The following is a 27,867-nucleotide window of genomic DNA, read 5'->3' as shown; positions in this document are numbered from 1 at the left end:
CCTCCCACCATGCCCCTGAGAATCACAAGTTACTCATTTCTCCACCCCCCCTCCCATGCAAGGGTAACAAGGATGCCTGCACTTCTCAGGACCGGTTTTCATCAACGTCCTTATTCATTCAATGCAAGATTGTTAAGCATCTTTCATGTGCAAGGAGCTGGCATATTCTAGGAGATCTGTGAGCTCTCCTGAAGCTTACTGATCAACTGAGATGGTTAAACAGCACGTGGATGACAAGAAACTGGCTCTAAGGCTGTGGCAGGATGAAGCTGATGTTTCTTGAGAGCTTGCGTAAAGTCAGGCACTGTGTGAAGGGCTCTGCATGCAGCATCTCATTGCAACCTCACGGGAGCCACAAAGCACACGTGCTTCTGCTATTTCTTCTTTCACTCGTGTGCACACTGAGCTCGGGAGGGGTCAGGCCATTCCTGTAAGGTGGCGGACCTGGGATTGAGTCTGTGTGGTCTGTCTTCGGCTTATGTTCTTAGCCTCTAGATTGTCTTGCGTCCCATGGTGGATGCAGCTTTGGGAGCGAGAACAAAAGCAGTGCAATAGTATGTGCAGCATCCCCAGCTCGAGAGCAAAGCTCATCTGAGGCAGGCCACAAAGGCAGGACATCAAGTCCAAGGGGAGCAAAGGCTGGGAAGCTCTTCTCTGCTCCTCCCCCGGAGTGTGGGGAGGCTCCAGCCCTGCGTGGACATAGAACTTCTCTGGTGCAGGCAGGGCCAGCCGGGCCTGGAGCCGTCCTAACTAATTGCCTGGAAATTCTCCTTTTTTACCCCCTGCCTCCTGGTCCCAAGACCACTCTTAGCTTAGCAATTTTCCTCTCTTTAGGTTTATATTTTATTAACCAGACCTGACAGGCACAAGGATGGAGCCACCACTTGTTTCCATAATCATTTGACGAGCACATAATGAGAATCGCTTATCAGATAAATATGCTGCAATTAGCCTGGAACCATAATGCCATCTGTGTTTTTTTAACATCCGAATGTGGTTGAAGTTAACGGTGGGAGCTCTCCCGATGATGTGCAGAGAGAGGCAGGACGGCACCTGAGGGGGATTCCAGGCAAGGATGTGGCCAGCTGTTTGGGACACAGCTGCAGAATCTGGGAACTCTCCTGGTGACTCAGTTGGTGGGACTTTAAGGTCAAGCTGAGAAGAAACTGTCACTTCCTGAGGCTTGGGCTTCTCAAAAGAGAAAGGTGGGCAGTGATACATCTGTTCTTTCCTTTAATCGCTTTGCTAATTGGCCCTCTAAGGGAATACCTCTTATTTGATGGAAAACAGAGTGAATTGTTCATGGGAGACACTTGATACTTATTTGCAGGACTGGGCTGCAAAGAGGTTTCTTTTAAGTCCAGACTGACTCTTTAGAAGTCTGGGGCAAGATGCCCAAACTCAGAGAGTTGCTCAGGCATGCCGCATGGGGTGGGGGGGGGGTATCAGGAGGAGACGTGTCAGAAGTAGAACAGATCCATGTCCTGACACTGCAGTTTTGTTAGGTTTGATTTTGGATAATTGAGTATTAAATGACATTAAAAGATTCCTTAGATCCCTGGGCAAAATCTCTGATGAAGTTAGTCCTTTGAGACGCCCCCTCTCCTCGTCTTCACTCCCCCACCCCCACCCCATTTCCCTCTTCTTGAGCTCCAGGTAGTTCCTGGCAAGTCAGTTAACACTGGTCCTGAGGAGTGACATTTGATGTCATCATAAAAATCCAGCCAGGGAGACTTTGCCCAACGGGCATCTGTTAAGGGGTGTATCCCACCAGAAATCTGAGAAATCCAATGAAGAAAAGAGAGGACTTTCCCACTCAGCACACTGGTAAAGCACTGATAGTGGTCGGACTATGGAGATGCAAGAGCTTTCATCCTTATTGGCGGCGATGTAAATCAGGAAAACCATTGGGAAGCAATCAGGTACAATCTGCTAATGTTGAAGATAAACAAGCTGCATGTCGGTCGCCAGAGCGCCCGGGGAGACGCTGGCAGGTGTGCTGGTCATGCCCAGGTGGGAAAGCCAGCATTGTCTGAAACAAAGGAAAAGACAAAAGAACCTACCTCTATCAATATAAAAACGGATAAATTGTGAAGCGAGACACTGAGCAATTATTAACGAATAAGCACATACTTATTGATAGAAGGTCAAATGAGATGAGCAAATTACCAAAAGACTCAGATGGCCATAAAACACGTGTCAATGCTTTAATATACACAAAACAGAAATCTGCTTTGCTTGTGGAACTATAAATGGATGGTCAGAACATCAAAACATGGTTTGATAAGACGTGCATGAATTTTTACAATTTTTATTTATTTATTTATTTATTTATTGGCTGCACCTGTGGCATGTGGAAGTTTCCAGGCCAGGGAGCAAACCCACACTGCAGCTGCAGCCTATACCACGTATGCAGCAGCACCAGATCCTTAACCCAATGCACCACTCAGAAACTCGCAAGGTTTTAGATCCTGATTTTCTCAGAAGAGAAGAATGGAATGGAGGGACTTCCATTTCATGCTTTATTTTTTTACTTTTGAATAATTTACAAAGCAAATATCTGGGCAGAGGGGGTTTGCTTATTATTCTCCGGACTTTTTAGTACATTTCATGACTTAAGCAATTAACAAAGGTAAACAGATGATTGCCGGTCTGGCAGAGCCCGAGCAGGGGGTGAGTCTGGGGGAACCCGGACCCCCCTGGCTGGCACAGGCTGGGTGTCCCCAGTCTCCTCCAAGGAGCCAGGTCTGGCCTCATCTCCCAGCGCATGAAGTCTTTTTTTTTTTTTTTTTTGCCGAGGGTAGGGGGGAGTGAGTCTCAACATCATCTACTTTCTAGAGCCACAGCCTCTCTGACTTTTATTTTTTTCTTTTTAGGGCTGCCCCTGTAGCATGTGGAAGTGCCCAGGCTAGGGGGCTGAATCGGAGCCACAGCCACACCAGATCCAAGCTATATCTGCCACTACACTGCAGCTTGCAGCAACACCAGATCCTTTACCCACTGAGCAAGGCCAGGGATCCAACGTGCCTCCTCACAGACACTATGCCGCATTCTTAACCTGCTGAATCACAATGGGAACCCCTTCTCTGACTTTTAAATATCTTATTTTGCTTAACTTAGAGGTACTGGGTGGTCTGGGGGGGCCCTTAGCCAGGACCTTGAAAGGCTGTACACAAAAAGAACCAAACCAAACCAAACCAAAAATTAAGGGAATGCAACAGAGGTATTCTACAGCAATGATGCGGAGGAAAAAGAGAAAAATTCAAGTATCTGCCTCTTAACCAATTCTACATTTAAGTAAAGTCAAATCTCTGACATGCAGGGCGGGGGGGGAGGGGAGCGGCGAAGACTCCCTGCCTGTCTGCAGGGTTGAATCCATTCTGTTTGAACCCAAAATTTCCATGAGCACCGTAGTTCAGGACAACGGATCTTATCTCATAGATCCCTGATGTGCATTCGTGTCACTAATAGAGACCTTGGACATAGGGCTTCCTGCTTACCGGGCACCGCATTGACCTCCAGAACATTCAGTGGTTTAAGTGAAGTTGTCCATCGTGACCCCGGTGCTTTGTCCCTGAGTAGGCGATGTGGTCAGTGCTCACCTACTGGGCCCAACCGTCGGCCCCTGCAGGCATTGCGCCCCAAAGGGCCCCTGATGGGTTTGAAGACAGCTGTCACATCTTGGGATTTCTGAACAAGGGCTGATCTTGTCCTGGGCACCATGAATTCCGCAGCCGGTCCTGTCTCCGCACACAGACTCCCTGGGCTGTGTGTGACCTCACCTCCTCTCCCTGTCCTTCTTGTTTCATCTGCTCCAGCCACACTCGTCTCCTTCCCACGCTGTTCTTCAAACACAGCAGGCTTATCCCCATATCAGGGCTCCGCAGAGACGCCTTGCCGGACCCCCAGACCCCCGGCAAAGGAGCCCTTCTTTTCCCCAGTTCCTCTCTGTCCCCTGACCCCATCCCACTTTCTTCATAGTAATTACCTCTACCGAAACTATAGGGTTTTTTTACACACTTGTTGTCTGTGGCCTCCTATTAGAAGTTAAGCCCAACGAGGAGCAAGGACTTGGTATTTTTATTTTTATTTTTTTTAAGATTTTTATTTTTTCCATCATAGCTGGTTTACAGTGTTCTGTAGGACCTGGCACTTTTAAGCAGCACTGAGTAGGGACTCAGTGACTACTGCGACAGAGAGGGAGGAAGTAGGGAAAAGTCCAGAGCCCTCACTCCTGCCTCTGCCTCACTTAGAATCTCCTAATGATCCCTGTGTGGTCCATGCCCTCGGACCCCTGCTGCTTGAAAAACAGCACCAGAGCAACACTTTCTACAGCTTGTAAGTCTTCCCCTGCATGTCAATCAAAAAGGTTGCCCTTGGCGACAGCCTCACTGAGCAGCGCACCATCTAAGGCCACCTGCCTGCAAAATTCTACCAGTAAGTCCATGGTTCCCTCCTCATGGCCCCATTTTCAGGGGCAATAAGATTTCCTGTGGACACCACGATCCATGTGGGTCCCGTGAAAGTCATCAAACCATTAGGAAAACAATGCGTAAGGCTCTCTTTGTTGCACGTGTGTTGTGATTCCTGCCACAGAATTGGCAAGTGATGAAATACTGATGGCTTCCTGGGCGTGGACGCTTCCTATCCACTCACTACTCAGAGCACAGGCCAGGTCTAGAACGTAGACTCCAAGGATTGTTGCTTCGTAAATGAGTTCATGAGTCCCCACCATGAATGTATACAGAAAGTACATATTAATGGGACATGCAAAGAGCTGTAATCAAAATAAAAAGAAGAAAGAGCAGGAGAGCCCGGAAGGAGACGTGTGAATGGGGGATAGTCATGTTTAGTTTATGCTGAGCAGAAAGGCAGGCAGCCCTCCCGGCAGAGGGAAAATGCTTGAAAAAATCCTGAGGCTCAAACTGCCTAAGGATCTCCACGAGCACCTTCACAACACGCCCCTGAAGTTGGTACAACAATCAGAATCACCACCCGCGTACAGATGAGAACACTGAGTCTGAGAGAAGTCAAATAACTTGCTCAAGGCTCGGTGGTTAATGAACCTGACTAGGATCCATGAGGATGAGGGTTCGATCCCTGGCCTCCCTCAGTGGGTTAAGGATCCGATTTGCCATGAGCTGTGGTGTAGGTCGTCGAAGATGTGGCTCGGTTACCACCTTGCTGTGGCTGTGGTGTAGGGCAGCAGCTGCAACTCTGATTTGACCCCTAGCCTGGGAACCTCCAGATGCTGTGGATGCAGCCTTAAAAACAAAAGCAAAAAAAAATAAAAATAAAATAACTTGTTCTAGGCCATGAAACAAATACATGGCAGAGCCTGGGACAATGTTTTTCAGGTCTTGTCAGGCATCTGGGATGGGCCCCTGCATGTGTCTTTCTTTCTTTTTCTTTTTTTTAATAGCCATATCCGTGGCGTATGGAAGTTCCAGGGCTAGGGATTGAATCCGAGCTGCAGCTGCAGCCTATGCCAGATCCTTTAAGCCACAGTGCCGGGCTGGGATGGAACCCATGCCTCCACAGTGACCTGAGCCGCTGCAGTCAAATTCTTCACCCAATATGTCACAGCGGGAACTCCCTGTGCCTGTTTCTTGATTCCTTCTGAGTTTCTGTCTTGACTTCCAGAGTGTCCAGTGAAATGAACTGAGCCAGAGCTGGTGCTACGACAGCAAGACACAATAGCCAGAGATAATAGCTAAATTATTGGTAACTTTAATTGGCATTTAATGAGGAGAAAGTGGTCTGAACAAGGAGTTTAAAATCCTGGGTTGAGCCCTGGCTCTGGCACTAGATTGCAAAGTGTTCTTAGATGTTTTCTTTTCCCTCTGAGCTAGTTTCTCAGATGGAGAATGAGTCCACCCCAGTGAGAGGGCTGACGCCACAAGTCAATGAGATAGTGTGACAGTGAGCTATGTGAGCTAAGGAGCTGTGCATGTGTTAGATTTATTACTTAATTGTATTATTAGTAGTATTATCTCTTCTATAGCACATCATATGTTACATAATATACAAGAATATGATCTCATATATTATTATCATTAATAAAATATTTTCTCAAGTAGGGCATAATTTATTTTTATTTTTTTATTTTTTTGTCTTTTTGCCTTTTCTAGGGCCACTCCCTCAGCACATGGAGGTTCCCAGGCTAGGGGTCCAATTGGAGCTGTAGCCACCAGCCTACGCCAGAGCCCCAGCAACTCGGGATGCAAGCCACATCTGCGACCTACACCACAGCTCATGGCAACACCGGATCCTTAACCCACCGAGCAAGCCCAGGGATCAAACCCGCAACCTCATGGTTCCTAGTCGGATTTGTTAACAACTGAGCCACAACAGGAACTCCAAGTAGGGCATAATTTAATAGGGGGTTGCAGGGGACAAAATACCTCAACTCAAGAGTTTTTCAAACTTCAGGTCACAAACCATTAACAGGTCTTGTAAACAAGTGAGTAACACATGTTTTTTAAATGTAAAGCCATCCAGTTCCTGACCAAGTACACATGGTCCGTTGTGATGAAAAAGTTCTTACTGCTGGTAGAGCCATGATCAAAAAAGCCTTAAAAACTCTACAATTAGAAGAAACACCTAGAAATGTTGGAGACCATTGTATCAGTGGTTTGATTAGAAAGGATCTTGGAGATGAAGGGGTCCCACCACCCTCACAAACTGGACAGAAATCTGAAGGACCCACAGCAGTTCTGTGGCAAAGGCAGGTCGCAAAGCCCAGCTTCCAGGCACCCAACCCTTGGGGATGAGCCAGGAAGGGAGGGGCTTGGAAATGAGAGCCCCTGCCTTCCGGAGTTTGCATATTTAACATATGTTTATGAGCTGCCACTCTGCACCTAGCACTGTCCCTGACTTCAAGGAGCTGCTTATATTTTAGTGGAAGAGAGAAAAATAGGAACACAAGTATACCGAAAAGCAATTTTTTTTTCTTCGTTGAAATAAATTCAATGAAGAAAGAAAGCAAAGATGGGAGAAAGAAGAGCGGGATGGGGTGCATGGGAAGGTGGTCCGGGAAGCTTGTCTGAGCAGGTGACACAGAGGTCAGAATCTAAAGGATGGAGCTCTCTGAGTTCATCTTGGTCTCGGCTCCAGGGTCACAGGTGGCTGCTAGGATGACGTTAGGTGCCATGCCCTTGTTCAAGCCAGGAAGAAGGGGTAGGGGGCACCAGTGATGTCGTATATGTGCTTATCTTTCATTAGGGAAGATGTCTAATTAATTTTCATAGATCGAAACCTGTGACCTGCTCACACGTAGTTGCAGTGGTTGCTGGGGAAAGCGAGCGTCTCTCTGGAGGCACTCATGTTGCTTCTGAACCAAGCTGGGCTTTGACTGTGGAGGAAGGAGCCGGCAGTATACACTGGGTAGGTGGTTAAACAGGATGGCCACCCGTATTGTTCTCTAACGTATTTCTGTGCATCCGTGCATGTAATTCCTTCTACTCAGCATGTGCTGTGCTTTTTCATCTAATGAAAGAGAAATAAGCCCATGACATCAGTGATTTCCTCCCCATGCCAGCCATAGACAACCGCCAGGCATCCCTGTTCACACAAAAATCAAGGTAAACGCATGTTTGAGCCACTCTGTCCACGTTTCTCTTACTTGCGGCCAAACAGAATCTCGACTGACATGAAGCCATTTGGGGAAGGACCAGCTTCTACCCAGGGGACCTCTCTGCTGGTCCTTTGCCTGATGCAACTTCAGTACAGACCCTAAAAAATCTGGGAGGGAAGGAAGATGGCATCTCCCAGGGATTTAGTCCTACTCAGACACTCAGTGACTTAAGCCTCCAAGGTGGAGTTAGAGTAACCTTAGATTCAAGGTCTCTGTCATGGATGCCCTGACCCCTAGCCTGGCTGAGGACCTTCTGCTGACCTCCAGTCCTAATTGCCGTGCTGTGTTCTGGATTGCTTCCACAGCCTTTGATCTCAACCCAGTAAATCTAGAACTCCCCACGGACTCAGCTGAATCCCTTGTCTCATTCCCAACTGTGCTTCCCCACTCTGCCTTGACCTATTCACCCTTGATTTCTAGCTCTGTCTCAGGAAGGATCCTGGAATGACATGACCATGTCTGATCATATTTTATCTCCACCCTGCAAGATGGTGGGCTTGGTTTTTCTAATAAGCAGCACATTACTCAATTTATAATTTATTATATATTATTATCCTCAGCTTTTTTGTCAAAATGATTGTTTCACAAATTGCAAGCTCCCACTTTAAATTAATGCTGATTATGACTTTTCCCAGGTGCATTATCTTGCATTTTTCTATAGTAAGTCTCATCTCGTTTGCTTCCAAAATCTTGCATTCATCTTTGTTCTTTTAGCCTTTCCAGTAGTCATTGTGGTTTGGAATTTAGTAGCATCTGAAATGTAATCAACTTGTCTTTCTAAATCATAAATGAGCTTAGCATAAATGCTTCTAACATGTATTTATTATCCATTGACTAAGAGCCTTAGCTCTTAGTTCCCCCAAAGCACAGAATAAGATGATTTGGTGCATGTAGTTTATGTGGAAGGAGATCCTGGGAACCACAGTGATGGGATTTGAAGGGGAGACAAGGAATGGATGAAAGGCATCTAAAGATATGTAACTGAGGGGGTCACCACTGCTGCATCCTGGGGCTCAGCCTGCGGAAGACCCTCTGAGCGCCTGTGTATAGCACACCCCACTGACCCCTGTCCATCGTCCCTTGATGGTTGCTCGTGAGGAACATCAACTCCCTGATGCTTATCGTCAGCTTGCGCCTAGCAGGCTCCTGTAACCAGGGGAAGCTGTCAGGCAGAGATGCAGATGCTGACGGAGGAAGGTTTTGTACATATGAGATTTGTCGCAGAGCTTCAGGTAACCTCTGAGTGAAGGGGAAGTGATCTGGGCACCTGCTACTGTCCACTGTGTACCACCCAGATCTACTCTTGCCACATCCTCTGACCACTTTGTTCCAGCACTTACTCAGCAAGGTGGTACCCTGGATAGTCTTAACCTCCCCTCTCTACCACTCATTTGGGATTGTCCTCAACCTTGGTCAAAATTTCTACTGATGTACGTTAACTCAGGGCTTCATCACGGAGGTATCTTATCCCCTCATTATTATGCCTTTGGCACACTAGGGCTGAAGAATTGTCCATGTAAGTTACCAACAAGCATAGAACAACAAGCACTCTGGAGAATCTGCTGTGCGCCATAATTATATCTCTCTGCTCTCATTATAAGTAGTAGCCCCAGGACCTCCTACCCTTTACCCCTGCAAATATACTAACTTTTTCTTTTTTTTGCCTTCTGATCTACCAGCATACACACCAGATCAACATGACCAGGCAGCAACCGTAACTTTAGGCTCAGTAGAACCCCTCACGTGTTGCCTATAAGGAACATTTCTCTCTTGGAGACTAAGAGTGCTAGTTGAGCAGAGCCAAAGGTTGTAGTTTTGGTAGGTTAAAAAAAAATTGCCCAAAACGTTTTCTGGGAGTGATGATGACCCCAGCAATAGGACCAATGCCTTTTGTACCCACGCTATGGTTCTCTCCTCCCTAGATTTTCTATTCTTTCTATTCTTCTATTCTTCAGGTCTCTGACCATTCCTGTCCATTCATTCTCGTTGTGTTTATTCTTTCCTCAGGCCACATCTACCTCCACACAAAGCTGAGGGTTAAGTGTGCTCGAACACCTGTGTGCTGAGATTTTTCTTCCCTCACTGTCTTTCGTTGACCCTCTTGAGTGGAATTAGAGTCTGGCAGTAGACCACTAACTGATTACACTGGATCATCCACGAACCAGGACTGGGATTCTTCTAATCCATGGCTGGTCATAGGGAGCTTTATAAGGGACCCCAGATGTGGGTGGTAGGAAAGGCTCTGATGCAGCAGAGGTAGGTGACAGAGGGTCAGGGTTATCTTTTCATGTAACTTACCTGAAAGGTGCAGATATGCTTGGGCTTGATCTCTCGTGGGCCATTTTCATCCTGGGATGGACTATTGCTGCACATGCCCAACCTTCTGACCTGGTAGACCTGACAACGCCCAGCTCCTGGTGGGCAGTTCCAACTGCAAAATCAGTTGCTGCCCCATGATCAGACACTCAGACTTTATTAAGATCCATGAGCGCGGTGGGACTTCTTTTTGAACAGTGTATAATTCTCTGTGATGGATGTACGTTTTTGATCCAGAAACCTAAAGGTCTGCCCTGTGGTTCTGCTATTGAAACTGCCAGACCCTCCACACAGCATTCGTATCTACCTCGATAGATCTGGCACAGTGAGCTCCGCATGGTCATACAGCTCCATGTCAGAGCAGCTTTTACTGCAGCCCGAACCTGTTGCTTTCGGCCCTAATTAAAACGGGCAGCCTTCCTAGTTGTCAATAAACTGTTGGAACTATATTCCCAGATGTGGTACACGCTGCCTTCCAAGCCCAAGAGGCCCATCCAGCACTGTGCCCATCTTTTATTTGCATGGAGCTCAAGGTACAATAACATGCTTTATACCTTGCGACATGTCTTAGATGATTAGACACCTTTTTCTCCCGATTTCACCAGTGTGGCTGTCACCAAAATCTTGGTGGAGTTTATCTCCCACCCTCTGGTGTGGGAGAAGCACATCTTTTGGTGAACGCAGAGCACCCTCTGACATATATACGCATACATATGTGTGTATGCTTGTATAATTGCATAGACTTTTCAAATAGTGCGTCTCAAGCTTTACCAAAGGGAGATATGAGTAAAAAAGGGAAGGATAATGACTGTCCTTCTCTTCTGTCCAAACATGTTTTACTTCAATTTACCAGAGTTTCAATAATACCCAAACATTCAATATTGTGAATTCGATAAAACACATTCCTGGAAATACAGAAATTATGCAGAAGTGCACAAGTCAAGACGTCAGCACGATTAATACAATTAGTGGAATCATTGGACCCCAATCATTTGCATATCGTGTTTAAGTATAACAGTAAAAACAATTCAAGGCAACAAAAAATATGAGAAATTAAGGAGCACAGGAGTTCCCATCATGGCTCAGTGGTGAACGAACCCGACTAGGAACCATGAGGTTGCAGGTTTGATCCCTGGCCTTGCTCAGTGGGTTTAGGATTGGGCGTTGCCATGAGCTGTGGTGTAGATCACAGATGCAGCTTGAATCCGGAGTTGCAGTGACTGTGGTGTAGGCCAGCAGCTACAGCTCTGATTTGACCCCAGCCTGGGAACCTCCATATGCTGTGGGTGCAGCCCTAAAGAGACAAAAAAAAAAAGGAATTGAGGAGGACAAACCTATCGCCAAAGACTCTGAGAGAACTTTCTAAATAAGACAGAAACCCCAGAGACTGTAACGGAGGAAGAGAACACACAGAGACCACAGAGGAATTGGGATTTTTGCATGACAAGAGCGTATAAAACACAGTCAAAAGACCAATGATAGATTAGGGGAAGTATCTGCAATTTCCATGATAGATAAAGGTTAATATAGAAAGAGCTTTTACAAATTAATAAGAAAAATGCCAACAACCCAATAGGAAAAAAAAAAAATGGGGCTAGGATAGGAATAGTTAATTTATAGCAGGGATTATCCTAAAGGGTAAGAGACATAACAGTTCCCAGGCAGACACCAATCCATTTCAATAAAAAGGCCCCTCTTCTGCACACAGGAGAACAATTTCATGCAGAGCCGAATGGAAATCAAGTGTGTGAGCCTTTTGGAATGGGGATAAGAGAGCTGCAGATATGAGCTCCCTCTAACTTGTGCTCAGTGGAGCAAAATAGTGCTCCCAAGAGAAGGTACCTGGGAAACTTATAAGTGCCAAAAATTCTCCTGGAAGAACTTAGGAAGGCACAGAATAGCCCTGAGCCTCGTTCACACACTTATTCACACGCAGACTCCATCAAGTCGGGTAAAGAGAAAGAAGCCAGAGCTGTGTTTGAGCCCAATGCTGCCATTTACTGGCTAAATGGCTTTGGCAAGAGTTATGGGTTGAATTGCTTCCCCCCAAAAGATATTGAAGTCCTAACCACCACCACTCCCACATTTCTATATGACTTTATTTGGAAATAGAGCGGTTGCCGGTATAATTAGTTAAATTAAGATGAGGTCATACTGAAATAGGGTGGGCCCTTAATCCCATATGACTGGTGTCCTTAGAAGAAACGAAGAAGAGACACAGAGACACACAGGGAAGGATGACATGTGAAAACAAACAGAGGCAGAGACTGGAGATATGCATCTAGAAGCCAAAGAGAGCCAAGGATTGCTGGTAAACAGAAGCTAGAAGAGGCAAAGCTTTTCCCTTACAGGTGTCAGCTGCTGTACAGTCCCGCTGACAACGTGATTAAGGACTTACCACCTCCAGAACTATGAGCTAATGATGTTTTGTTGTTGTAACCTACCCGGCTTGTGGTGTTTTGTTACAGCATCCACAGAACACTAATACAGCGAGCGTTAAAAAAACATATTCATAGAGTCCCTGCTGTGACGCAGTGGGTTAAGATCTGGTGTTGCCTCTAGGGGGGCAGTGGTTTGATCCCAGTCCAATGCAGTGGATTAAGGATCTGGCATTGCCAGAGTTCTGGTGTAGGTCACACCTGTGGCTCAGATTGGATCCCTGGCCTGGAAACACCCATATGCCAAGGGTGCAGCCAAAAGAAAGAAAAAGCAAAAGAAAAGAAAACTTATTCATGACACTTGTAAACATGCTAAGGCTGGCGTTCCCACTGCGGCTTAGTGGTAATGAATCCAACTAGCATCCATGAGGATGCAGGTTTGATCCCTGACTCTGCTCAGTGAGTTAAGGATCCCGTGTTGCTGTGAGCTGTGGTGTAGGTCACAGATGGGGCTCGGATCCTGCATTGCTGTGGCTGTGGTATCAGCCGGCAGTTGCAGCTCTGATTCGACCCCTAGCCTGGGAACCTCCATGTGCCGTGGATATGACCCTAAAAAGCAAAAAAAAAAAAAAAAAAAAAAAAGAAAAGAAGAAAGGAAAAAAAGGTCAAGGCTGACCTATATTTAGGACAATCATGACAGCTACAGGGGCCAGTGCAATGGCGTTTTACAGTAAGGGAGAGAGATTGGGCTCATCTCTGAGTACAGGAAGGAAAAGTAGGAATTTCATAGCCAAGGAGTCGGGGGAGGTGGAAATCAGTGGATGAAAACCTACCAAGAGATTAGAGTGGTTCTTGCTAACTGGCCTAAAAGGATTCACGCTGAAGGCAAGTCCAAGTCGGGGTGCAGGGTGAGGAGGAAGGTAATCTTATATCAGGGGGTTCGTCTTGGAGAGGAAGAGCTCTGGCTAAACCGACTTAGCAGGATTCTTGCTAACATTGGACACTCGAGGACATGGCCAGGAGTGGACCCTCATCAGAGGAGCTTGTCTAGAGTTTGGTCAAGAAGAGGGTCGTGGTCACAAGTCACCTGAATGAGCATTGTTTTCCCATCAGTAATAAACAGGTCATGCTTCCTCCCTCCCAGGAGTGGCATGAAGGCAAGTGTGTGGTTAAATACGAAGTCTTCCCACATAGCAGCCTCTCCAAAAATGGGCCCTCCATTCGAGTGTTCATGGGTTCAAAGGAAGATGAAGTATTTATTTTGTATTTTCTCCCCCTCAATGTGGATGTAAAATACATTTTAGAAATAAAAAAGGGTAGAGCAATGACTCCCAAATTGGTTGCTAGAACCTGCAGCAAATTTAAATTTATTTAAAAATGCAAAATTGTAGGGCTCTTCTCAACCTAATGGCTGAGCGACTCTGCATTTCATTACAAGGGGCCTGGGAGAGCTGATAGACAGTCAGGTGTGGAAGTCGCTGTGACAGGGTGGTGGTTCTGTAGGCATCTGAATGGTTTCGATGCGTGTGTTTGCAGAGCATACAGCAAGAAGCAGCAGGTTGCCACAGGAGTGGCACAGGTTAGGAGTCAAAAGACCTGGACTCAAAATCTGCTCTTCTATTTCCTGGCTGTGCCTCATGGGCTAAAACACACCTCTTAGTTCCAGATGGATGCTGTAACAGACGTGGTGCTTAAAACAGCACACTTGGATTCTCTCATAGATCTGGAGGTCAGCGCTCTGAAACCAGTCTTACTAGGCTGAGGTCAGTGTCAGCAGGGCTGCAAAGCCTCCAGAGGCTAAGGAAGCATCTGTTTCTTTGCATTTCCAGCTTCTACAGCTACATTCCTGGGCTCCCAGGCTCCTGGCCCTTCCTCCACCAACCAAGTCAGCTCCCCTGATAGAGCTGTGGATGTGATTACATAACTTGAACTCTGCACTGGAAAACATCCAGTACCAGGTCTGGAAAATAGGAACTGAGCAATAAATACTAGTTGAACTGGCACGTGGGTCAGGGCTGGGGGAGCACGACTCCCTGGTATGTCCTCCTGTAATGCTTCTCCTTTGGTAGCTGGTCTACCCCCACCTGCTTCCGCCAGCCTGGGGTCGGGAGGAGCCTTCAATTTCCAACCCACACCCCGTCTGACTCTGTGATGAACAGATTCTTCTTTCCCGAGCGTTGTGTGAAATGGATCTTACAGTTTTATTTTACCAAATAGAAATTGCTTTACTCTTATTGCTCTTTTAACCTTTAGGGAAAACACATGACTATTTTTTTTTTAATCCTCAAAATCTTTTAATACGAATCTGCCAGCGGGTAGGCATGCCTTCAAATAACTCTCCAACACCAGATCCTCTTCTGTTCACAGGTTCCATCTAACTCTTCCCCTCTCTCTCTTTCTTCCTCTCTCCGTCCCCCGTCTCTCTGGAATAAATCTCATTACCTGCATTTATTCTTCATTCATTCAAGTAGACATACTTTTCACACTGCATGCCTTAATCAAAGTTCTGTTATTGACCTGTTTTAATTAGATCCTGGCTTAGAAATTTAGTCTGTACATGAAAGAAACTTTTTTCTCCCTTTCAACTGGGATCGCAGGAACACTATCCATCTATCAAGGCTGACAGATCAGTCGTGAGAATTCTTCCACCCGGCCTCTGTAAAAATATCAGGTGTGAAGAGTCAAAGAGACTTTCTCGAAACTCAGCTTAGCTGGATGGTCTGGCTGAGGCAGTTGGGTGACACAGGAAGGGGCACGGAACAGCGGAAAAGCCGCATGTAATCAACAGTCCCGCTGAACGGCATTCGATTGCTCTGCTGTTGTCTAACTAACGAAACAACCTGGGGCACGTGACTCCGCCCTTCTCTGTCTCTGTTTCCACTATTTTTAATATACACAGGGACATTCAGTTTCCACGAAGTGGTCACGAAATTTAAACTAACGTACGTGGTGCCTGGCACCATTCCAGAGATGTGTAAGTATGCACACTGACCTTATTAATCAATCTATATTTGTACCTAGATTTAGATCGGTAGATGTCCATCGATCGTTATAGGTAAAGGTATAGATACAGAAGTAGTATGGCCACGGCTATAGATCCTTGTTCTCTTCCACCATAGGAGTAGGCAAACCATCACAGGACGTATTAATGCATTCATCCGTCACTCTAGCGCGTTCATTCTGTGAATACTCATTAAGTGTGTGTTGTGACCTAGAGGAGGTTTGGGGATGCAAAGATGGGACCACCGCTTTGACCTTCTCTTCCTGGCAATCCTGCCCAGCGCCCGGGCTGGTAGATGCTGTCAGCGCCTGGTCTGGGTCCCTTCCCTTTATCTGTTCTGTTCACATCGCCTCCCTTCCAACAGCCAGCCTCGGCAGTCTTTTTCCTGAGAGACCTTCCTCGCTGCTGGAGCCCTCTGACCAGCTGGCATGAAGGCAAAAGCACTGGGGGATTTGCATGTTCCAGGAATAACCCTCAACCAGTGACCAGCAGAAACTGTTGTGTCAGTACAGTACTGAGGCGCCCCGGGCCTTTGTGTGCGGTAACTCCCGAGGTTTGTGTTTCACCTGGGCTCCTGCCGTGAGATGGACGGTGGTGGAGAAATAGCTAATAGCCCGTTATTACCTACCCAGCCTTCCTGGTCTCGTCTCCACTCCTCCCCAATAAACCACAGGCGTCAAACACCGCTTCAGGCTCTGCCTCTGGCCACTTGCCACCTGTTGATTAGTCATTCAACTTCTCCTGCACCAGGGGAGCCACAGAAGAGGAGGAACCCACCACCCTATGACGCATGGGCAAAGCCTGCCTCCCACTCTGGACGGCTCTCCTCAGAACTGCCAAGGGACAGAGAAACAGAGGTGCTGTCTTTAAATCATGCGGTCTTATCTGGAGCTCCCACTGTGGCTCAGCGGTAACAAACCTGACTAGGACCCATGAGGTTTGATCCCTGGCCTCACTCGGTGGGTTAAGGATCCTGCATTGCTATGAGCAGTGGTGGAAGTTGCAGATGTGGCTTGGATCTGGCATTGCTGGGGCTCTGGTGCAGGCCGGCAGCTGTAGAGCTGTACAGCCAGAGTTCCCACTAGCCAGTCATTCCATAGACCTCAGTGTGCAGATGCCAATGCCAACCCCCCAGGCCATCCCTCCCCACTCCTCCCCCTACTTTTGTAAGAGTCCTCACACTTGTCCTTTTTGTCAGATGGGTTCCTGTGCCCCGCTCACTGCCTGGCACACAATAAATGCTCAGAAACTGTTTGTTGAAGGAATGAAGCTCAGAGAAGTAAAGAGATGTGGTCAGGTTACAACAGGGAAAAGCTGAGAACACAGCCTGGCTACCTGCAGATCCAGGGCTCAAATTTCCTATCTTTCTTGCAGCTGATTCCCGAGGTGAACGGGTTGCTCCCTCCATCTCACCTCCTCCCATCTCGCGCTCTCCCAGGGCGGCGGGCACAGCCTGCCTCGCCAGGCCCTCCGTGTACCCTTGTCTTAATTCCTCCGCTGGATGGAGCTCCTGGGGGAGGGGCCGTGTCTTATTTATCCTCTTGTCCCAGGATCGGTGTTCAGGAAGTGTGTGTGTGGACGGGAGGAGAGAAAGAAGCAGAAAAGGGAGGAAAGGAAGTGGAGGGAGGGGCTAACGGGGGACACTGGTTCCTAGGGACCTTTTCTCCAAAGGAATGACATTTTTTCACCATAGGTTTTTCAAATTCTTTCTCACTTTAATTCCGCAGGAGCAATGTGGCTGCCGGCACAGCAGAGTGAGAAGGACAAGGCTGTGGAGTGGACGGCGCGGGGTCCCATCCTCCCTGTGTGACTTCTCCAGTGACCTTGGGCCAAGGCTTTGCCCTCCCTGAGCCTCCATTTTCTCGCTAGTAAAATGGAGCATCTATACCGCGGTTATGGTAATTCAATAAAATCTCTTTCCAAAACACTTAGCTTGGTGCTTAGAACACTATAGATACTCAATAAAGGGTCATAATTAGTACTGTAGTACTTTTTGGAGCCTCCCCTCCCCCACAATATGATGGGCACTATGGGTGTGGGGTGCGATGTCAACGTGAACTCAGCTCAAACCCAGGACAGGAGCCAAGTGGGGAGACTGGAGAGTGTACAGCAGTGGTTTTAGTTTCTTGTTGTTGCTGTAAACAACACATATTTAGCCACAGACTTAGTGGCTGAAAACAACACACATTTATTCTCTTACCTGCCCGTTCTGGAGGTTAGCAGTTTGCCCTGGGTCAAAAATCAAGCTGTGGCCCAGCCGTGGCCCAACAGCCAAAGGCTGAAAGAATGGTATTACCAGCTTAGGTGTGTAGTTTAGGTGTGAAGAAACCCCTCTAAGTGAGAGCTAGGTGAGTGATTTTAGGTTTTCTTGTTTGTTTTTATATGATTGATTTTAGTTTAAAAAACCTGACCCAAGCTGTATCATATCAACCAGGAAACAATAGAAGCCTGGTGACTGGAGCTCTGAATCCCTCGGAGAGAAAAAAAATCTGAATCTAAATGAGAAACAAAGTCTAGTTAATGAAAAGGCTGCAGAACATTTACTCAGATTGTCTGTGTGGCTTATCTAAGCGCCTGGGCCAGCTGTGCCTTGGAACAAGGATGCGGGTGTTTTTGTGACACGCACCCAAAAATGCCCTTTTTATTTATTTATAGAGCCAATGAGCAGCCTGGAACTCATTTTTACTCTAATCTGCAAAGACTTACTGATGTGATCTTAGGATCAAGTAAAATCTGAACAGGGCTTTGGAGAACACCCAAGGCAGCCTGCGATCCCATTTCCCCCTCCTATGCCGCTGCTCACAGAGAATTGTAGCCCTGCTAACTTGAGATGGAGCCTCAGAATCCTTCTTAACACCCCAACATCTTCAATAGACCTAGCAAGGCTGTATGAGTTGTATTTTTTTCCTCCTATAAAAGCTAAGGGTGAAGAAAGGGTCAAAAAATTAAAAGTGAACACAATACGGATTTACAGGCTTCCCTCATTTTATTGCACTTCCTGTGGCTTTTGCATTTTTTTCCCAATTGAGGTTCGTGTAAACCCTACGTCAGTGTCATATTTTCAACAGCCTTTGCTCACCCAGTGTCTCTGTCTCACATTTGGGTAATTCTTGCACTCCATCAACATTTTCACCATTATTCTATTTATAACAGGGCTCTGGGGTCAGTGATCTCTGATGCTACTATTGCAAAAACATTATGGCTTGCTGAAGGCGCGAATGATGGTTAGCATTTTTTAGCAGCAAAGCAATTTTAAAACTAAGGGAGGTACATTGATTTTTAGACGTAATGATTTTATAGACTTAATAGACTAGAGCATAGTGTAAGCATAACTTTTTTTAATTTTATTTTTTATTGAAGTATACTTGATTTATAGCGTTGGGTTCGTTTCAGGTGTACAGCAAAGTGATGCAGTTACACTCACACACATACATGCATTCTTTTTCAGATTCTTCTCCATGATGGGTTATTATAAGCTATTGAATACAGTTCCCTGTGCTCTCGAGTAGGTTTTTGTTGTTTATCTCGTTTACATATAACAGCATGTATCTGTTAATCCCAAACTCCTCATTTATCCCTCCCTCCCCAAACCCCTGTCCCCTTTGGTAACCATACCTTTGTTTTCTATGTCTGTGAGTCTCTTTCTGTTTTGTAAATAAGTTCATTTGTATCATTTTTAAAAGATTCCCCATGGAAGTGACATCACGTGGTATTTGCCTTTCTCTTTCTGTCTTATTTCACTTAGTACCATCATCTCCAGGTCTTTCCTAACATTAGTTTTGTATTCTCTGGGAAAAAAAAAAATCCACATGACTTACTTTATTGCAAATATTCACTTTATTGTGGTGGCCTGGAACAGAACCCGCAATATCTACAAAGTACTCCTGTATTTAACTGCAGCATATAGTTTGTCTAATGACAACAATTTTGATGGAAAAAAAGAATTAACTTCCCATCCCTCCCAACTCTTTCCTGATCTTTATAAACATAAAAAGTCACATTTGTTTTACCTATTTGTAATTAGCATGTACGTTTTACTGTACCTCCTGCCTTCTTTGTTCACTTTCATTCAATGCATGCAAAGCTAGATATTTATTATTCATGACTCATGATTTTGCTCCACCAAATTGACTCTATGATCATCCTTCCTGGAGTCTCCTGTCGGAAACTGCATAACTTGTGAGCAACTTTGCAGAAAAGCGTCTGCATTAGTGTTGCAGGGTTGCCATGATAAAGTACCACAGGCCGAGTGGCTTAAACCCCAGTAGTTAATTTTCTCACAGTTTTGGAAGCTAGGAGTTCAAGGTGTTGGTGGTGGCATTGGTTTCTTCTGACCCCTCTCTCTTTGGCTTATAGAGGGCTGTCTTCTCTTTGCTGTTTCACATGACCTTCCTCTGTGCCATCTGTGTCCTAACCGCCTCTTCCAAGGACACCGGTCATGTTGGATAGAGCCCACCTTAACGACCTCACCTTGCTTCTTTAAAGTCTCCATCTCGGAACACAGACACATTCTGCCGTCCTGGAATGAGGATGTCAGCATGCGGAATTTGGGGGGAACCCCAACTCCGTCCACAGCAGCTTCTTTCTCATCTGGATTTTCAAATCTGGAGCAGCAGTCACCAGTCTCCCAGTTCTCAGCCTCTCACCCCTGCCTTTCAGAGCCTTTGTGAGGTGACCTGGGAGTGTAGCAAAGTTTATACCCAGGGGGATAAACCTTGCAGAACGAACAATAGGATATGGAAATGTGGCAGCAAATAAATCCTGCTCCCCCCTGCCCCCGCTCCAATAAACCATTCCAGTCCACAGTCTCTGGGGACATCCTGCAGAACCAGGAATCCGGCTGCATTTTGTGACAGCTGTGTGAAAAGGCAGCTATCTCCGTCGTGTCCTACGTTGTTCTTTCCTTCCCTTTTTTCTTACCTCATTCCCTCTTTCTTACTTTATTAGCCACGAGTGTTTCTGATGCTTTGACATCTGGGATTTTGGTGACTCTCTGGGGACCGCCCTTCCCAGGACTGGCCACCTCCCAGAGATAGTAAATGACTCACCTGTGCGTCTACCTTACGTATGCCAACCCCCAATCCAGAGCCCCTCCACTGCCTCCATCTCTATGAGGCCCTCCACTCAGGTCTACTGTCCATCTGTTCCTATCACCCCAGGGCCAGGTACCAGGCAACCAGACACAGCCCCTCTGCCCCAGCCCCCTGAAATTGCTCACACAAGCCGATCCTAAGCCTCTCCACTGTGCCTCACCCATTCCTCCCTCAGAAGCCACCCTGAAGCCCCCTGCCCTGATTTCCCCACTCCATTGGCCTCCTGATCAACCCTGGTGCTCTCCCATGTGGCCCAACCCGACGCTGTGTGTCCTTCCTCTTGGCAACCAGGAGCAGCAAACCTCGGCAGCCATCTCCTGACCAGTTGGCCTCGCTGTACCTGAATAAAAGGAACACTTTCATTTTAAAACACCTGCATCTCAGCACTCGGATATTTTACCCCCATAAACATTAGCACTTAGGCTGAGCCTCAGGCTGATTTTCTAGGAGACTGGGCTAAGGCATTACACAAAGGAAAGAAGACATGGCTTCCTTGCTGGCCTACTAAGTGCCAGGCACGGTACTCTGACCTTCATTGATGTGGTTTCATTGGAAGTAATCTAAACCAATTTACACATCAAAGAAAAATAGTTTTATAGATCCAGTTGAATTACCTTTCTCCAGAAAGATCATGCAAAGTATACACATGTTTCTTCCTATCCCTGACAGCATCTGTTTGTTACTGTTTATTCAATAGGTGTTCCCTGGTAAATTAGAAGTTGCTTTTACTTAATGTTACCTTAATTGCTAATGAGGCTGTGCATTTGGAATAAGAGTGATTTTGTTTGTTTGCTTGTTTTACTGCCTAAGTGATATATCAGGGGCATAGACCTTTCCAGACCCAGCAGACTTTCAGGCACTTACCTACCTGTGATGCTAGGATCTAATACTGGCCTTTCAGAAGTGGTAGAGGGGCCCAAATTCCTGGCTTTTGCTGGGGGGCAGAATCTCAGTCCGAGGTCCTCTGGTCCAGGGACCACACTCACGGCAACTAGGCCCCTTGGGAAGATGACCACAGCTTGTCCTGGGCCCCCACCCTTGGACTTGGGTCTCCTTTACCCACTCCTGGCCTCATGCTCAACATGGAATGTGAGCCACCCACCCTGGGGGGGGGGGGGCTTTGACCCACACCCCCCTGAAAAATAACGCTTGTTGGTAAACCACTTTCAGATCTTCCAAGAAGCCTAGATTCTTGGGACAAGGTGTTATTATTTAGTTGATGAGAAGCAAATATCCACCTAATAACCATAATTATATTGTCAAAACGGCTTAAAATATCCACCCTGCTGGGGCAGCCATGATGTCAGGATTTTTTGTGACTAGTAAATTGGAACATTATCATGAAATTAAAAAAAAAAAAAAGAAAAGTCATATTACCAAGTAATTCATCGCAATGATTTGATATTTCAAGGATAACCACCCAGCAGTCTCAGGAACATGTAATTATTTTTTCACTCGCTATTTGATGATGCGTGACTCAGTAGCTGTGTGGTTGACTGTGCCTTTTAAAATGGTAGAATAACGAATAACAAATCATTAACAGATCAAAGTCTAGGTGGGAATACAACTTGGATTTTCTCGATCCTCTCATGCCTTGGGAATTAAAACTCAAGTGGCGACAAGCATTTTGTAATCTCTTATACTCAAGCATGGGGAACAGGCCTGGCACATGATAGGGGTCCAGGAAACACTGACAGGCTGGTAGTTGCCTCATTATTTGACGTTACAAGTCTGTGCCCAAGTAGATGCTACTGCAATTGTTGAAATCCCCCATTATCCGCTGGTGAACCTTTCATTATCCTTCACACCAGAGCAAGGAGCACCTCCTCTGTAAAGCCCCTTCTGAGTTGCTCCAGGCAGATCCAGGTGCACCTGTGGTATGCCACTGTCGCGTATACACACCTGCATTTTAGAGCTACCACAATGGATAGAAACTCTCTGTTTCCTACTGATCCCTGACTATGTGGTAAGCTGCTTGAGGGCAGAGATTACCTCCTCGCTTCCGGCCTGCTTTCTTTCCTGCCCTCCTATTAGCAAATATTGACCAATCCCCTCTAAGCTTCAGATACTGTGATTGGTACTGGAGCTGCAGAAGAAATGAGCTAGACATGGCTCCTGCCTTGATGGGACTTCCTATTTCATGAACTGCTACTTTGCGTTGCCCTCTGAGTTTCTGGCACAAATCCTGCTGTGTAAATGTTTAAGGAGGGACTGATTTAAAAAAAGAGGGAAGAAAGGATGGCAGAGGAGGAAAGGAAGGGGCAAGAGGCCCTCAAAGGGATCAGCAAGAAGGCAGCCATCTGCAAGCCAAGGAGAAAGGTCTCAGAAGAACCCAAACTTGCCAACACCTTGACCTTACACTTCTAGCCTCCAGAACTGTGAGAGTACACATTTCTATTCCTTAAACCACCCAACTGGTGATAATTCTGTTGTGGCATCCTTCAGAATCCAATAGTAGCTCCAACACTGTAGAACCTGCTTAGTCATCCAGCAGAAGTACTCTGTCTATTATCTACTTCACTGGAAATCCCTTGCTATTAGACTTCTATTAACGATGTCCTTTGAAAACACTTCTGCTTCCTGCCAAGGGCTGTACCAGGAATCCGACGTGGCCAGTTCCCCAAAGAAACAGTGTTTGCAGGAAATGGAAGGACAGCCCGCACTCTTCTCTGGCCAGCTCAGATCTTCCTTGTGCTATAGCATGTCTTTCTTCTTTTCCAGATTTTATTGGAATGTAGTTGACTTACAATGTTGTATTAGTTGCAGGTGCACAGACAAGTGAATCAGTTACACACACACATGTCCATTCTTTTAATGCATCTTTCTTACACGCACTTCCTAGGGATGTGCATCTTCCCATGAGACCACAGGCAACTTGCATGCAGCTGTGCTGCCTTTGTCATTCTGGTGTGTGCTATGATGCACGCATGTGCGCACACACAGACACACACACATATACACAAACACCCTACAGAGTTCCTTGTGCAATAGTCATTGCCTGAGTGGATAAAAGTCTGCCCAATAAATTCCTGAGGAGAATTCCTTTCTCTGTGACCATCTTTCTCCTGGAAAGGGGAAAAACAAAGCCCAGGATCTACAAATCCACCTGTAATCTGGACTCCTGGTGAGGAAGCACATTTTTTCATCAAAACTTAATCAGTTGAGGAGTTTCTACAGCATAGTGGGTTAAGAATCCAACTGCAGGGGCTCAGGTTGCTGTAGCGGCATGGGTTTGATCCCTGGCCCTGTGCAATGGGTTAAAGGATCCAGGAGTTCCCGTCGTGGCGCAGTGGTTAACGAATCCGACTAGGAACCATGAGGTTGCGGGTTCGGTCCCTGCCCTTGCTCAGTGGGTTAACGATCCGGCGTTGCCGTGAGCTGTGGTGGAGGTTGCAGACGTGGCTCGGATCCCGCGTAGCTGGCTCTGGCGTAGGCCGGTGGCTACAGCTCCGATTAGACCCCTAGCCTGGGAACCTCCATATGCCGCGGGAGTGGCCCAAGAAATAGCAAAAAGACAAAAAAAAATAAATAAATAAAAATAAAAAAATAAAGGATCGAGTTGCTGCAGCTGCAGTGTAGGTCACAGCAGTGTGTGTGTGTGTGTGTGTGTGTGTGTGTGTGTGTGTGTGTGTGTACCATTCGAATTTATCACGGGATATTGAACATAGTTCCCAGAATTTTGATGAGGCCCTTGTGATAGAAATTGGGTTGGCTTCTGCTTCTGAGTCCTTCTCATCTTAGTGGCAGAGATTCTCCAAATCTGCCCCCCACCCCACCCCCAGGACCAGCACAGAATCAAGCACAGAGTAGGTGTTCAATGGACCTGTGATACATGAAGAACTGGGAGCCAGGGTGAATCTGAGTCATGTTGGAGCTACAGCCACCACCCTGCCTTCCTTGAACTGTGCAATTTCACCTGCTACACAAGTCTGCTGAGGCCTCGGGGATCCCTGACCCATGTTTCATCTTTGAATTGCAATGAGCCCATCAGAGAATCCCTTTCTTTTTTATTTTTATTTTTAAAGAATTTTTTTTTAATTTTTGGAGTATAGTTGACTTACAATATTGTATGTTTCGGGTGCATAGCAAAGTGCATCAGTTATGTGGAATCTCATAAAAAATGAAACAAAAGAACTTATTTATAAAAGAGAGTCTCTTTCTTAAGACATCTGCTTCATTCACTTATATCAGCTCAAATTACCTCCCTGGATTTGCTCCCCTCGCTTAGACTTTGTTGTGATATTTGCTCACCCAAGTATATCAGCAGCGTCAGAGATTTAATCAAGATCTATGGACTATAAGAGAACTTACAGTATTGGCACATGTGTAGGTTGGGGCCAGAGCTGGCGCCATCAATCTTGCCTGGACACTTGTTGACAAGGTGCCGTGGCCAGATGTCTTATTTTCACAATTTTATAACTCCCTGTGAACAACCACCCCCCAAAATGCTCCGCCCAGAAAAGATGCTTCCCTTCGAAGAGCCATAACCTCCAGCTACAATTGTCTATGTAACAGAATGTGCCCCTCGCCCTCTCCAACTCTCTCTGCTCAGATCTGATTTGGGAGTCCAACAATGGGACTCTGGAAAGTACAAAGAGGGAGGTGAGAGCAGAGCTCCCAGTGGAACCAAGTATGACACAATAGTGACACAGAAAGCACAGTTCATCGTATGAAAATGAGATGAATCATAACCACACACTCTGGACCCTCAGCGGAGTTACTGTGTTCCTAGGGCTGGTCTCCGGCTCTGGCCCCAGAGACCCCACTTCTGGGGGTCCTTTCAATGGGCTGTCTTTTAAAAGCTTTCTTTCTCCTTTCAAAAAGCTTCTGAAAGGCACAGTATAGCATAGCAGATGAAGAGATATGGTTTGGAATCAGCGATGACCTTGGAGCAAGCGGCTTTGATACTCTGCAGTCCCGTTTTCTCATCTGCTAATTCAACTACTAATAACATTTACCTTCTGGACTTGCCATGGGAATCACAAAGAATAATTGAGGAAAAACCACTAAGCCAAGTACCTGGCAGGGAGCAAACATATTATTATCATAACACACAACTCTGAAATATGAAATATACAATGAAACAATTGTTTATGGTATGAGAAAGACCAACAGTGTCATATTGAGTCTTGGTAATGATCAATCTATAATCAGTACGTTTTTTGTCTGTTTTTTGTGTTTTGTTTTGTTTTTTGTCTTTTTAGGGCTGCACCCACAGCATAAGGAGGTTCCCAGACTAGCGGTCCAATCAGAACTGCAGCCACAGCCACTGCAACGCTAGATCCGAGCTGCATCTGTGACCTACACCACAGCTCACGGCAACACCAAATCCTTAACCCACTGAGCAAGGCCAGGGATGGAACCTGTGCCCTCATGGATTCATTTCTGCTGAGCCACAACCCTAAGTTGTTTTTTTTTTTGTTTGTTTGTTTGTTTCCTTCTTAAACTGACTTACTGGATGGGGCGTAGAAAATGAAAGATTCTACAGACAGACCTAGGTTTGAGTCCCTGACTCTCTGCATTTCAGTTTTGCACATTTCTTCCCATCTTTATATTTAATCTTTGAAAGAGGTTTCGTGAAGTTCTCCTCACAAGGCTCATGCGAGAGTCAAGTAATAACATAGAAAGTGCTGTAGGCTTAGAACCCGGCACCTGTGCAGTAGAGGGCTGTTATGAGTGTTACTGTTGAGGCAGAATACTAACTCAGCTAGTTAGTGAAGGAGCATGGGCTCCGATGCATTCTTTTGCTATGGATATTGATTAACATTTGTGGCTTAAGGGTTCCAGGGAGCAACGCCTCCTCAGGCCTGGTTTTATCATAGGAAATGCACATTCCCCACAGGCTTCGTTTACTATAGGAAACACGAATCTCTAGCCCACTCCTGAACTGATAAAAAAGGAATGAGAGGAATGGTGACTTAATCTAAGGAAAGAAAGGGACAAAGAAACCATAAAACTGACACAGGACCTTTCCAACCCTAAAAGCCCTATTGGAGAAGGACTGACAAAGGTAATTGAACACGGCCAATGGGATCTTTCTGGACCCCACGTTGGTGCCCCTCCCCACTTTTAAGAGATAAAAATCCCTATAGGACAACAGAGAAGGGGGCTCTTCTCCCCCCTCCCAGCAGCCCTGGGAGCTCTTTGCTTTCCTTAATCAAGGCTTTGCTTGCTTGCTGCCTGTGTGTCCGTGGAGTTCATTCTTTGACTGCTGTGAATAAGAACCCCGATTCCGGTATCATCTTTCCAGTATCACTATCAATCCTCTCTGGTTTCTGTTAAAGTTACAGACCCTACGAGGAGGAGAGTTCTGAGCCGGAATCCTGGTCATTTTATCAATAGAGGTTAGATATTTAGTCTTTTAGCAGCCTCAGTTTCCAAGTCTGAGGGAAAGTGAGCCTTTTGGTGTGCTTTGGGCTCTCTGCTATGGGTGCCCATGGCTCCATCCTTCCGGGCATTTCTGAAGCGTCCAGAACACATCTCAGGGCTTTTCCCCCAAAGACCAACCAGGAGAAGCGGATTCCCCACGACTGAGAGTTGCCGCAGGAGGTGCTGAGACCCCCGCATTTCCGGGTCGTTCAGGGGACTTGCAGAGTAGAAAGGAGCCAGCCAGGGTCAGGACATCAGAGTGGCCGAGAAAGATGCATGACGAGAGGAGAAGCAGGAGCGTGAGGGGCATTTAACCCTGCCCGGCAGCGTCCACCCCGAGGGGCTGGGACCAAAGACGAGGCTGAAAGGATGTGAGCCAGGGCACGACGGGGTCTGCTACACTCTTGGAGCAAATAATCTTGCATTGACTCAGACTCAAACTGTTCCCTTCCAGCTCTGAAAATTTGGTTCATCTTACCCTGAGTTGACACAGCAATAAAAACCAGGTGTTGGGTGAAAATGTCTCTCAATCAAGTATGTGATGACAGATTTCTGAAACCATCTGGATGCTTGATGAAATTTGTATTCAGTTTGCTCTCTCATTCACACACACAGTTACGTACAGAGAGAGGGGGAAGGATGGAGGGGGGAGGAGAGGAGGGGAGAGAGACAAAGCAGCTCCTGGCATTATCTAGTAGGAGATGCTATGGACTGACTGTTTGCTCTATGAAATGCCCGGAAGGATAGAGCCATGGGCACCCATAGCAGAGAGCCCAAATCCGTATACTGAATCCCTAACCCTCAGGGCAATGGTTTGAAGGGACGGTCTTTGGGAGGTGATGGGGCATATGTGAGGTTAAGAGGATGGAGCCCGTGCCACGGGATTGGTGTTCCAATACTATCGCTTCCCACCAGCGGAGGACACAGCAAACAGGTGGTCGTCTGTGAACCAGGAAGAGGGCATTCACCAAAACCCTGACCATGCTGGCACCCTGATCTCAGACTTCCAGCCCCCAGAACTGTGACAGACGAAGGTGGCTTAAGTTGCCCTATCTATGCTATTTTGTTACCGCA

Source organism: Sus scrofa, chromosome 4 (assembly GCF_054392235.1).
Source record: "Sus scrofa isolate SSC_HxYL_T2T_F1_AM1 chromosome 4, Sscrofa_HxYL_maternal_Yorkshire_Landrace_v2.0, whole genome shotgun sequence".
NCBI lineage: Eukaryota > Metazoa > Chordata > Mammalia > Artiodactyla > Suidae > Sus > Sus scrofa.
Note: the sequence above shows the minus strand (reverse complement) of the source record.